The sequence below is a fragment of the Panicum hallii genome, chromosome 4 (genome assembly GCF_002211085.1).
Source record: "Panicum hallii strain FIL2 chromosome 4, PHallii_v3.1, whole genome shotgun sequence".
Lineage (NCBI taxonomy): Eukaryota > Viridiplantae > Streptophyta > Magnoliopsida > Poales > Poaceae > Panicum > Panicum hallii.
The window spans coordinates 16,241,757-16,255,594 of NC_038045.1; the positions used below are offsets into that span (position 1 = coordinate 16,241,757).

At 44.6% G+C, this 13,838-nt stretch overlaps 1 non-coding gene across 1 annotated transcript; it reads left to right on the top strand.

The window, feature by feature from the left end:
* Positions 1-4,666: 4,666 nt before the first annotated feature.
* LOC112891277 lies at positions 4,667-4,773 on the top strand. Its single transcript, XR_003228498.1, has one exon. It is a non-coding gene; the product is annotated as a small nucleolar RNA R71 (small nucleolar RNA).
* Positions 4,774-13,838: the final 9,065 nt, after the last annotated feature.

The following is a 13,838-nucleotide window of genomic DNA, read 5'->3' on the forward strand; positions in this document are numbered from 1 at the left end:
TCCTGGTTGCCCTTGCAACACGTATTCCCACACGTCGAACATAAGTAACCAGAAGAAGCAAGACGAGTGGTGGGAGGTATGTCCACTCCTCGGGCCGATTGGCTACTAAGCTTACCGCTTACCATATTTCGCGGCATGTGGTTAGTACTTTCAAACGCTTAACCTCGATCGGCACACACCGCGACCTTAACCAATTTTAACAACACAGACGGGGTATCACCTCAACCATGATACCTTATATTCTTCCCGTCCGTCATCCTTATAGTGATTACAATAATGTAAACATTACAACTCCTATATCGCGCGAGTGACAGGAAATCACCCGACTTCTACCGGTCCTATTAGCATAGCAGCTAGTCGAACTCATGTTCTAGTGTTCAACACATCGGTTCCTGGAATTATGCAACTAGGGTTTCAAGCAATTCCGAAGAACTTAATGCATAGAATATGTAGATAGATATAGATTGCAGTGTAATTAAAGTAGTGGGTTATGTCCGGGGCTTGCCTTTACTGGTGGGACTGAAGTCAGAAATTTCAATATCTTCCGAACTTTGGTTCGGGGCTTCCGATATCCCTTGGTGACGTTCACTTGGTCTTCAGAAACATCCTCTGCAGACTTCTAGGAGATCTCGTAGGTACCGTTGCAGAAGTAGTCGTATCTATATGCAATGCAACATTACATTCAAAGTGTGCACATAAAACTATCTTACTTCACAATAAAGTTGCAATCCAACACTCATTTAACATACTACTCACATAACAACCAAAAAGATCTGAAACTAAACTTAGATAGAACTTTAGGAAACACTAATTAGAATCGGCTACTTGTTGAGGGTCACAACAGAACCGATTGGAAACAACAGAGGTTTAGCTGATTGATAGGTGCATCGGTTCCCTAATTGATCGATGAAAGCATCGATTACTTTAGCAGAAGGATGATTCCTAAAGCAGTTGTCTTAACTGAGATGTGCTTAAGTGTTACCCTTGATAACTAGGGGTGGTTGTATTGGTTCGATTACGTCAGCACAACAAGTGAGTGACGTACAGCCGAATGGAGTGTGATTGAGGGTATATGACCGATAGATACACAGCCGATCTCTCAGTCGATAAATCGGCTGATAGAAGTGTGTGGATAAGGATGGGAAAACTAAGGATTGATCAGCCATAACCGATATGGAAAACAACTAGAATCGGCTTGGATCGGCCGATAGCAAGAGTTCTAAGATTGTGTGTGCATCTTCGATACATCGTCTAGGTGCAGCCGAGGTAGGACAAAACAACAGGATTGTATCGGCAATAGCTGATACTAGAAAGATAACAACCGTATCAGTTAATCAGCCGATGGTAGAAGCACCGGCTGACAGCTGTTACACAGGGACGTCATAGACTCAAGGAAATGGATGCTTAGTGGTTGGGTTGATAACCTGACACTAAAGCGTAGCTGTCGAGATGTATTAGCTAAGCAGTAGATGCACACGGACTAACAAGGATCTTTATACAAAGAGAACCTTAAGGAAATGGCAATCAAAACAAGGACAGAGTCTGGATGGCAGGAATCTGAGTACTCGTGTGAAAAGATTAACTAGAGATCACACATCTATACTTGAGACATACATCTTATGATCTATATTCAGCTACAACACATGCATACAACACAAGGTATAATAAAGCACTCATTTCCTAAGATTTAACCTAGACCACAATTCAAAGACTTTCAACTCAAAATCACAACATATAACTTGTAGATTTTGACCTAGGGTTTCAAACAAAACTGATTTTGTACTTTTATGAACTTCTTACGAAAATCTATAAAATGTAGAAGTTCATTGATTTGAAATAAAGAAAGCTCTGGAAATCTTACAGAAAACACCCTAGAACTTTCTAAATCAAAGCAATTAAGTCCCTGGTCGGGGAAAACAGATAACTAATTACACTTTGTACTATGTTTACTTCAACTAATTATTATAAACACCCCTAGGTTTTACTTAATTATGGCTTACTTTGATTAATTAGACAAACTCTAAGTTAGGAATATAAACTAAATTAACCTAAGTAGGTTTAATTAAGATAACATTATCCTAGATTTTCAGAATATTTTGTGCAATAAATAAATCACAACAATTAACTTAATGAAACAACATAGATAACTTGAATAAATTTTATAGAACATTTTTCTTCAAAACTAAGGTTAGCAAAATTATTAAGCATTGCTTTAGCATAAATACACTTACTGTGAATTTATCAAGATTTTTATATTAATAGGAACTATGCCACACAATTTAAATATTAAAAGAATAAGATCCATTTATAAATGTAATTCTATACTAGGTTTGCGGTTTAAATTTTATAGCCATGTTCTATTATGCAAGAATAACATTCTAGAATATTTTCATAATTTTACATGAACTAGAACTATTGTTCATGAATTTTCTTTAAATCTAAGCTTAAATTCATAGCATAAGTTCTATTAGGGTTCTGGTTCCCAAACTTTTACCATGAACTACACATGCTAAAATAAGGCTAAGGTAAAAATTTTAGCTATAAACATGCAGAGATGCATTTAGAATTAAATCATGAAGCTTTAATCTACATAAAACAAAGACACCACAACATCATGGCTAGAGGACTTTTCTAAGCCCCCAAAAATTACACCAAGCTACTCATAACACCTACAACATATGTTCCAAAATTCAACTGCAGTAGAGCTATAGATCAAATGATCCAATTAAAGCATTCATTTATTTTTATTTTAAACACAGCACAAATCATATACTTTCATAACATGGTCACAAAACAAGAGTGATAGAGTTTGAAACAAGGATTCAGGTCCAACTGATTTTACATTTTTTTAAATTTTCTATGATTTCCTAGGAATTTTCAAAGTTCAACACATTGAAAAGGGAGAAAGGATTGAAAATTTTCATTTGGGCCCTCGGGAAGATTTGAGACCTTGCAATGTGGTCCTTATGGCAGAAATCTGGGCACCGGTGGCGGGTTGAGGCCAAAATCCGGCGAGGTGGGGCGTCGAGTGTGGAGAAGAGTTGGCCTACGAGCACCAGGAGCTCGAGGCGCATCGATTGGCGTGCTTGGGAGGAAAGGGGACGGCCGGAGGAGGCCCGCCGGCGTGGGGGCCGAAGGGCGGCAGTTGAGGTCGTTCGGGTGGAGCTCCGGCGAGGGGAGGCTGGGAGAGTTCGGTTTGGGAGAGTTCAGGAGGTAGAGGGGATTCGTTTGTAAGCCCGGAGGAAGGTCTAAATAGGGGGGGGGGTGCGGCGTCCGGCGTCAACAGCAAGCCGCAGTGCTGGCGGCTTGAGCGGGCGGTGACAGGCGCGTGGTGGCGCGAGGAGAGGCCACGGGGGCGGGCTAGGGTGGAGAGCAGGGCTAGGGGCGGCGCATGGGAGTGAGGGGGCAAGGGGGCAGCACTGCAGTGGCCGAAATCCAAGGAAACAGTGCGGCGGCGGGGCAACAGAGGAGCAGTCAGAAGGTTGAAGATGACTGGACTGATTTGTAAATTTCAGAAATTCTAGGGACCTGTCTGTAAACCAGTGATAACCTTTAAGCTAGGGCTCAAAAGAAAAAGTGTTCAAAATGAAAGTTGTAAATCTTTTCAAGTTCTATAACTTTGCTTTAGGGCTCAAGTTCAGAAACCTAAAGCACACTGTGTTATTTTACCATTTTGCTCTCAACTTAAAAATTACATAAGTTTTGTCCTAATGGTATAAATCTTATGAACTTTTGAGCTTATTTGCAAGCATTTAAGGCTGGTAATGATTACTTTCACCTTTTTCACTTTGACCCTTGGTAATTTTTGGATATTACTTTTATACTTCAACTAATTTACATAAAAGGACTTGTATTTTCATAAATTATATAAACATCCTTATTATGAAATTACCTCCCATCCAAAAACATTTTGCAAAAACAACCCTAGTTTTTCCGTAATTATAAAAATACCCCTTTTACTTGCATTTTAAATTTTCAAAAGCTTCACATAAACACACACAAGCTTTACACTAACAAGCACATACTTCACACTAACAAATAATATGCCTAGCTTACAAATAATTGAACTGTCACAGATAGCGGAGGAGATGCCATCCATCTTTGCCTGAATGGTCTCCATAGATTTGTCATTGGTGGCCAGCTTCTTTTGTAATGATTCATTGACTTTTGCTTGGCCTAAGACAAGATCCCTCAAGGAAGGTTGGTTAGGATTAAATGAATCTGAATTACCATTACCCCCTTGGTAGTAGGGGTGCGATTGATTCCACCCTTGACCTCCTTGTGGGCGAAACCCGTTGTTGTTGTTGATGTACATGACATCGTTCCCTGAATGTCCTGTGTTCCCGCAGACCTCGCACGTCATGCGAGCGTCTAAGGCTTAGAGTGCTTGCATTGGAGACTTTTCTTGGGGATATTCATCTATCTTCTCGAGGAGGAGGTCAAGCTTAGCGGCCAGCATGTCCGTCTCCTTGATGGTGTGAATGCCCGTTGGCGTGGTTGGAGATGTTCATCATTCCAACCTTGGTTGGACACCATCTTCTCGATCAAGATTTTGGCCCTGTCAATGGTTAGCAAGAAGAAAGCACCACCTACAGCAGCGTCGATGTGGTCACGGGCAGTTGGAGTTAGCCCGTTGTAGAAATCCTGGAGAATAAACCAATCGTCCATCCCGTGGTGAGGACATGCTAGGATGTACTCCTGAAGCCTCTCCCATGCTTCAGAGATTGACTCATTAGACACCTGCTAGAAACTGGAGATTCTTCCTCGAAGAGCATTGGTCTTGCCCATCGAGAAGAATTTAGCGAGGAATGCCTTCGTACATTTTTCCCATGTGTCCACTGCACTTCTATGGGCATAAAACCACTATTTAGCTCTTCCCAGAAGAGAAAACATAAACAGTCGGAGTCGGGTTGCATTTTGAGTGACTCCCTTGATAACAAAAGTACTGCAGAGTTCCAGGAATTGTTGGAGATGTGTGCGGTCATCCTCATTGGCCTTGCCACAGAATGGGCTGGCCTGCACCATAGTAATGAGACCCGTCTTGATCTCAAAATTTTCAACTCCAGTGTTGACGGATAGCCCGACTGAGACATTATCAGCGGAGGGAGCAGGGAATTCACGGAGCATCCTTTGGGCCATGGCATTGGAAGTTGATGGAGCAATAATGACCAGTTCGGTTGTCGAGAGTGATATCTGAGAAGGTACGAAATGAGGTTGAACTTTTCTCAAAAGTGACACCGGATCCTGAGTGAAATTTTATGGTAGATCGAAACTAGTCATACACTACCCTATTTTCACATCAAAATGATAGAGAAAACAATGCCAAGTTATCCTGTTTAAACAATGAATGGCAACTAAGAGGTTAATCAACAACTTTATCTATTCTTCTAACCAGTGCCTTCCCCGGCAACGGCGCTAAAAATGCTTGTTGGCGTGTCTTAGCGTCATCCCTAGGATCATCATTCTCTAGCAATGGTGACAGAAACGCCGTGTGGTATTTCTTACATCAAGGATAAATCCGCAAGAGCACACAATACCATTGTAGCATTTTACCCATGACTAATCTCGGGTGTTGTATTTATATTTTCATAGGAAAGGTGGTGGTTATAGAATAGGTAAGTTGATGATCAAATCTTGGTTGAATATTCAATTGCATAAATATGGGTAAGATAATATATGGATAATGAGGTAGTATGACACACAAGTTAGTCAAGCTCAAACTCAAGCAAAGGCATAGGCATGGAGAAAGAAAGAAGAAAGCTACCTACTCGGGACTTCTGTACTTCTATCTAGATATACAGCTCATACTATACACTCATACACAAACACATGATTATCCCTAGCTCTAGGCTCCCAAGCACTACCAGGAGAACCGCACATGACTGGCAAAGGAGCCACCAGCCAACTCGGCTACTGTCACACCTAGTTTTTAAAGACAAAACCGAATGCATAACTATATGTATGTCAGGATCAAGTTCCATATATATAGTGACTTCATCAGTGAATAATCAGCAACAGTATCACGAAAAGAGAATTAAAAGACTATAAAGATTATTAGAGTTATACAGCTTATCCTGGAAACGAAGACTCCAAACTTCACAGGCAATCGATCGGGGGTTGCGCAGGACTAGAACTCAGCATCATCTTCAAAAGACTTCACATCACTTTCTCCTCTGAGCAGCAATTATAACAAGCGTGAGTACACTTATGGTTGGTACTCAGCAAGTGTTGGGAATTATATGACATGAAGGCCAAAATCAAGGAAAGGCTGACTGGCTTACTGCGATAAGCAATTTTAGTTGGTCAAATTTTTTTAGCACCTGATTACTAAGGTATAAGTTCATACCAAAACCCACATTAAAAGAGATAGGAAAAATACAGCAGAAGCATAACCATAACCATAAACATGGTCCACGATAACCATAACCATAACCATGGTCCATGATTTAATTCATCTTCGAGTTCAATTATCATGTGAGGGTCCAAACCGCTTTTAACCGTGAGCACGGCTGATATATTAGTTTTTGCTCTGCAGAGGCTATACACTTTACCCACAATTCGTGTCTCCCGATTTGCCCGAGGTAGCTAGCCTCTAAACACTTCCGAGGTGAGTGGCAAGGGATTCACTATGAGGCCTTTACAAAGATTCCCTAACTTATGACAATCCGCTAAGGTTTCAGGCCGCAGTGGTCATAACCCTCCCTAATAAGGAAGACGCCTTAACAAGGAACATATCTACGCCTCAAGAGGACCGAGCTATACCCCATCAACGCACTCCCCTCTTGCCCTTTCGGTAAGATCATCACAAGCTAGAGTTTCTAATTAATTAGCCAAGACTAGAGCCATATAGTATTGTGGTTGCACTGTTTTCCTGGGTGGTTCTCCATGTTCCGATTAAACATATAATCTTGTGATTAACATCACCAAGAGCATGAACATGGATAAAACAGGTATAACATCATCATTGTTGTCATCATGGTTATATATTATTCCCAAACCAGAACTAGTTATAGCAACTAAGCAATAGCTACCCAACATAAAGGTAAAACCCAGGTTGACAAGGAATGATCATAAAGACTAGGCATACCCTTAATTAGGATCCATCAAAATTAGACACATGCACGCAGATATAAAAAGTTATATTATTGTGATTATTAGGACAAAAGAATGATCAAGGAAACACTTGCATTTAGAGAATAGCTGCTCAGAGTCTTCAATCCTTATTCTTGAAACTCTATATCTTCAAAGCTCTTGGATCGCGCTCCTTCTAACGTCACACAAGCATCGGGCCAAAATCATACAAGCAAGCAAACAAACAAGAACAACTAAGAACGGGTACGCCAAATAAAAGGAAAGCTTTAAAAGAGCATACAAAAGGATAGGACTCGTTGCTACGGTCACGAGAGCGAAAGGAACGTGGAAAACGGAGCTAGGATTGAAAAGAAACAGCTATCGGAAGATTTATATTATAAAAGAAATAAAAAAACGGTAGGATTTTATTTATTTTAATTTAGAAACTAATGTAAAAGATATAAAAGAGAAATATTCCTAATTATAATTAACTCCTATTATATTTGCATTTATAAAAATGAATTACAACTTAATAAAATTTTATATATACTTATCTATGTACGGATTATCCGAATTAAACAATTAATTATAAAAGAAACTAGTGAGAGCATATAAACGCATAACTTCATATGATCCATGTTAAACTAATAAATTAAATTACAAACACATTTAAGTTGATATTAATTAAATTAACATCAATTATGAAAACCGGAGTAAAAACTTAATTGGATTTTAATTCGGAAAACTAGATGAGAGGATATTATTCAAATTAAATTGATATCTAAATTTAAAAATAGGAATTATGGTACAACAACACTACTAAACGATAGCTTAGAGTTCTAGAAGACTAACGCAAAAAGAATGGATCGAAACGGATCTAAAACGCGGAAACTACGCATGAAACAGCGCTGCAGGGATCTATACGTAATTAACTATAGACTTCGCGGATTAGCAGGAAAGAATTACTAGACTCAGGAAATAGTGCTTGCAAATATAGAAAATTATAGGGTTAGATCTGAAAAATACCATGGGTGGGGCTGGATTGAGAAGATGTAATAGATCCAGGGGGTTTTCTGCAAAATCTGCAAAACACAGGAAAGAATAGGAAAATTACACAATCTTCCAGGGACCTAATCGCAAAACCTTCACAGCATGGCGGCATCGGGTACTGTAGCTCATATTCCTGTCGATTTTGGGTACGGGAGATCGCGGGAAGTGGGGCAAACGAAAGAGGACGACGAGGGGATTCCGTTCCATACCTTACATACCACGAGGACGCATCGAGGTGATCGAATTTTGCGGAGGAAAAATGGCACCGGCGGTCTGTTCTGGCGGTGGTGCTCCTGCTCGTCTGTTCTGGTGGCTAGCGCCTATCCCTGTGGTGGCGGCCTGCAGGGAGGAGCGGCAGGGGCGAGGGCGGCGCTGGGCACACGGGAAACAGGCGCGGGGCCAGGGCGTGGAGGAGGAGACACACAGGCGGCTGCTTCTGTTCCTGGCGGCGTTCTGGTGGTGCGCTTGGAAACAGGAGGGAGGCGCACAGGAACTTGGGTTCCTGGGGGCTGGGCAGGGCCGGTCCGCAGGGGGGCTGCGGCTGCAGGACTTGGGCATCAGGGGGCGATGCAGAGGCAGGGCACGGCGCCCTGGTGGCTGGCGACAGGAGAGGGTGGCTGCAGCAGCAGGGGCACGAGCAGCAGGAGTCAGGAGTGACGGCGATGGCATCTGTTCATGGATGTGAAGGAGGAGGGAGAGCAGGGGCGCGAGGTAAATCTAGGACCGGCCATGCGAGGAGGAGATGCGGCGGCGCTGCACAGGAGGCGATGCGAGGAAGGTAGGGTTACGCGAGGATTTATAGGGCACGCAGGAGGGTTCAGCGAGCAGGGAAAAGCAGTGCGAGACTGAGGGTCTTGGTCGTGGGTAGAAACAGTTTCAGCCATGGGCCGAGAGCTGAACCTAGGCTGGCTGAGCAGATTCGTTTGGTGCGGGCCTGGAACGCTGAACTGGGCCGCGGAAAGAAGAAAGACGGGGAGGTGGAACCGCACCGGCGCAAAGTGACGGGCCAGTTGAGAGCGAGGGTCGATCGCGGATAGAACGAGATAGAGAGATAGAGATAGAGAAAGGTCGAGGGGGTTCGGTTATGGGCCGAAACAGGATCGGGTGAGGGCTGAACTCGAAAACGAGCTGACAGAGCTGATTGAACGTGAACCATTTATTCGGGAGCGCGAAAAGAGAAGGAAAGGACCATGCCGAGTCATTGAGGCTGACGGTGATCGAACATCGCCGGAAAAACACTAAAGACGAGCCACACGGCATCATTTTCAAGCACGACCTGATCGGGGAGAATGGTTAGAGGATCGGGAGCTCAATGGGACATCTTAAGGATTCGAAGAGGATAAGGTTAAAAGGATGTACAACAAGAGACGGCTGGGTCCGACTATGATGAGAATCAAAATAGACATATTTTTCAAAACATATTTTTAAGCTTAAAATAAATCTAGAAGAATCCCAAAAATTTTCTGAGGAAAACTCGGGAGGTAATTTGGGTCACGTGGATTCCAAATAAAATATTTGGGACTCATGAAAAAGAATTTTAGAGCTTTCCAAGTAAAAAAATGGATCTATCTCTTGGATAAATAGAATAATTGCCAGAAAAAATCTTTAAAATTCTTGGAAAAATCCTATTGGTTGATGAACACATCCTAAAAGATATTCACATCCTAAAATTAAATATTTTAGGGTGTGACAGCTACTTTATGGACCTCCTACCGCAACTATCCGAACGGGGAGGGTTACGTTGGACGGATAGGGCTTGCACCACCTACCGCCTACCTCATCTAACCATGGCATTGAGCCGCATCCGGCAACACTAATTAAACCAGACACCACGTCTGCATTAATTAGCGATACTCTAGTATCCCGCGCCGAGCCCCCAACCCCCGGATGGACAGACATCATACTAGAGCAAACATATGAATACCGGAATCGTTGCCATGGCACTAGATTTACTCCTCTAATCATGCAAGGTATAAGGTACAAGTATAAACTAATCATAGCATACATGTCTGACACCACAGAATATGAACTATGCGAATATATAAATCTAGAAGATAACTCTATTAAAGATATCCGAGAATTACAAAGGAGAGGATGAGTAAAACCCATACTGAACACTCCTAGGCAACCTTGGGAACCCGAAGAAGAGTTACTTCAGCCTAAACTCCACTATCCTATGGATTAAGCAAGAGAGGAAATTGAGAGAGAGCAACTTGAGGTGTGTCTTCATTTGGAGCCCCTCCCCTCATATTTATAGCTGTGACCATGGGATGTTTCAGCAGGCAAATGAGAGGCTATCACCTGGAACCGACATTGGGAACCAATGGGGGAGCTCCATGTGGAAGAGTTAATTTGGTTGTGCTTAAACTGGTTTGGCCGAACGGCCGACCTAGACAGGCCACCTCTCTTCTTCTTCTTTGGCATGGTGACTGCCTAATGGGCCCTTGTTGTCGGTCAAAACCCACCGGCGGGCAGCGACAGGCAACACGAGGAGCCGGGAGGCTTCCGGGACGGCTGGTGGGCCCCGGTCCCTCGGTCAACGGCCCAGTGATCTGGCGCGCGCCCTGGCTGAAAGTTGCTAGGCGTGCCACCTGATCCTACACCCGATCAGGAAGGTGTAACGTATCAAACTCCTGCGTGCACAGACATGTGTAAAGGTTAATCCGAGCCGTGATCGGCTCATCACATCCTCCCCGGCATCGGCTATGAAGAGCCGATTGCGTCAATACCGGATCGGATCTTTGGAACAGGCAATATAGAAACTGATACGTATATATATATTTAAACAAAACTTGCTTCATAAATAACAATCTAATCCAATCCACAACAACTAAGCCCTCACTACACGATCGGAACATCCTACACGTAATTGAGCCTAACAGATACACAAAAGCATCGACAAAACGATCTAAACAGAGGGCAAGAGAACAACTGAAAGCCGATTCCCAAACAACCTCTATTCAAGCAAAAGCCGATACAAAGCATACTATCGGATCATTCAACTCGTTTGCAAGGCCTAATCGTGCATATATTGAACCAAGCTTCTAAATGCATAGAAACCAGCCATAACAGATTGGATCTACTGACAACTACGAAACAAGATAAAACAATCATACCCACGAACGGGTACGATGATCAGACATGCGAGAGCAACGCAGAAAGCACAATGAAAGTACCAAAAGAAAAGATTGCTCAACGCATGCCAGGATAAATAACGCTACTCGCCATCTACAAGGCTTCAGCACGAGTAACGTATAAACGAACAAGCAAGGGTGACGCTACCCCGATCACGCAAGACGTGATCGGGGTCGCGTGGCGCTTACCCGATGAAGAACCCTAAAACAGGGGTGGCGATACGCCGAGAGTTGATGATGATTGATTCTGTTTCTTGTTTATTCATGGTACATATTTATAGTCCGTAGACTTGTTCTCTTTAACTAACCCTAACCTAACACGACACGAATCTTAACTGCTTATTCCTAATTTACGCGGCCTTATGGCCTCCATCTTGCGCACGGGCCCAATTCGCAAGCCTTATCACGACTGCCTTCTAAGTCCATCTTGCTCAATAGCCCACCTCTGGCCTGGTCAAAATATGGCGATAACACATGCCCCCTGGTTTCGGTAATGGTAATTCCGAAATCATCACTGCCTTGACCCTTCGTCTTCCGATTCGTACAACCGTGCCCTTTCGACTTCCGATGGACGTGACTGCTCTGCATCGGCTTCCTAGGGAACCATTACGGTGCCGATTCATTTCATCCACTCGTTGGCTTTATAAACTTGTTTCCAGCACCTTCTTCAACCACTTTCTCTCACGACCATCGTTGACTCCTTCCCCCTTCCTTGGTTGGTAATTCCTTTCCTGATCTGAGTGGGAGACAAATTAGATGCACTAGCTTCGGGCAGGCCCTATACAGTCTCCCTGGTGGGAAATTGAATCCTCCAGATGCTTCCCGTTGGTTCAAGATTTTCTACAACGGCCTTGATAACCCAGACTTCCTTCCTTATGCCGACTCCGAGCTCTTTGAGAACCCAGCTACCTTCCGTTTGGCTGATATTGCCGATGATGCTGACACCAGGCATCTTTATTCCATCATGGTTCGGCCCTGCCTTCTCCCAGTTGGCATGAGCACCTCTAACCGGATTCTTAAACCCGGTTATGAGTTTTACCAGCCGGTCGTAGCAGCCCGGCAATTTGGCCTTGCGCAGGTGCCTCCCCACTTCCTTCTCCACCTGCTAACATCTAGCAGGGTAGATCTTCCCGACGCTCTGACCGCCCAGAGGTGCTACAGTCTGTTCACAGACCTTCCCCTGTCCGTTCCTGCCAACTTTACCTTCACCTCCTCGGCCGTCGACTTTGATGGATGGTGGACGATGTGGAAAACTCATGTTTTCCGAAGAGCTCTGGGTCCGATGCTTCAACAGATCGACCCTGAATATGACATCCCCGATGGAGAGGTACCCCCTTTTTGGACTAGCATTCTTTCTTTAAATTGTGTTGGATCCCTCCTGAATCCACCTTACTGCTGCAGCAAGAAGATGGCCCAGAGCCAATAAACGAGGATGGATCACTTTTTTGCTTCCGGGCGGTCGCTCCCGTGGTTCTTTTTGGCAGGAACGCACCCCCTCCCTCAAAGAGTGTAATGCAGATCCAGCCGAGCACCGCCAAGTTGACCCCCAAGCGGAAACGGCTTTCTGAGGCTGCTGCCCCCCGTGTCTGCGCTAAGACGAGGAAGACCCTTGTCAGAAAGGTCCGGAAGGAAACCGCGCCGTCTTCTCCTAATCCACCATCTCCAGTCGCCAACCAGGTTTGGCCCCTCTTCCCGCTTCGCAATCGGGTTTTGTTCATCTCCCTTTTAATGACATTCTCGTTTCCTGCAGCCTGCTGTTGTAGAAGTCTCCAGCGGGGAGGAGCCCCCATGTCAGAAAGGTTCGTCTGTGGAGGCGCCAGAGGACATGGACGTATCCATCAGGGCCCTGATCACCCTTTGCAATCCTGGTGTGACAGACTCGGAAGGCCCTTCTGCATCGGCTGCTGCCCCGACTGCTTCGCTAGGTCTGCAGGTCGTCGACTCCTGTCTGGAAGGACCCTCCCCCGCCTCGGCTATTGCTGATTCCCCTGCACGAGAGGTACGCCCAACGGAGCCGATCGCCGTTTCGTCGGCTGTTGCTTCTGTAAAGCCGACTGCTGCTCCATCGGCTGTCGCTCCTCCCTCTGGAGGTGCAATCTATGCGGCCTCTACCGCCACCGCTCATTCCTCGGAAGGGACACCCTCCCGGGAGCCGATCACCCCTTCGTTGGCCATCGCTGCTTCCTTCTCGAGACAGGTACATCTTCTCTTTGTAGCTACTTTGATCTTTTTCGTAATGCCTGTCTCAATCTCTTCTCCTTCAGAACCTGGATCTTTCAGAGCTCCTTGCGTTTGACCCTGCCACGATCGGGTCAACCATACTGGAGGCCGATGATTCTTCTTCAGGCCCAACCGGCGCCGCTGATCAACTTCTCCGTGTGAAGGATCTTCTGTCGGGCCCCATCTCTGCTTTGATCCAGGATTCCAGTGCAATCAAGCAGATCCTCGACGAGATTAGCTCCCAGCTCCCTGTCAGCCTCCAGGTCAAGCTTTTGCCGGCAGGGTACCTTTCTTCCTTTCAAGCGAAAGTAGCAGAGGCTCGCCGCAGGATCGAGACCCGGCGTTCCCAATCGCTCTTAAGGA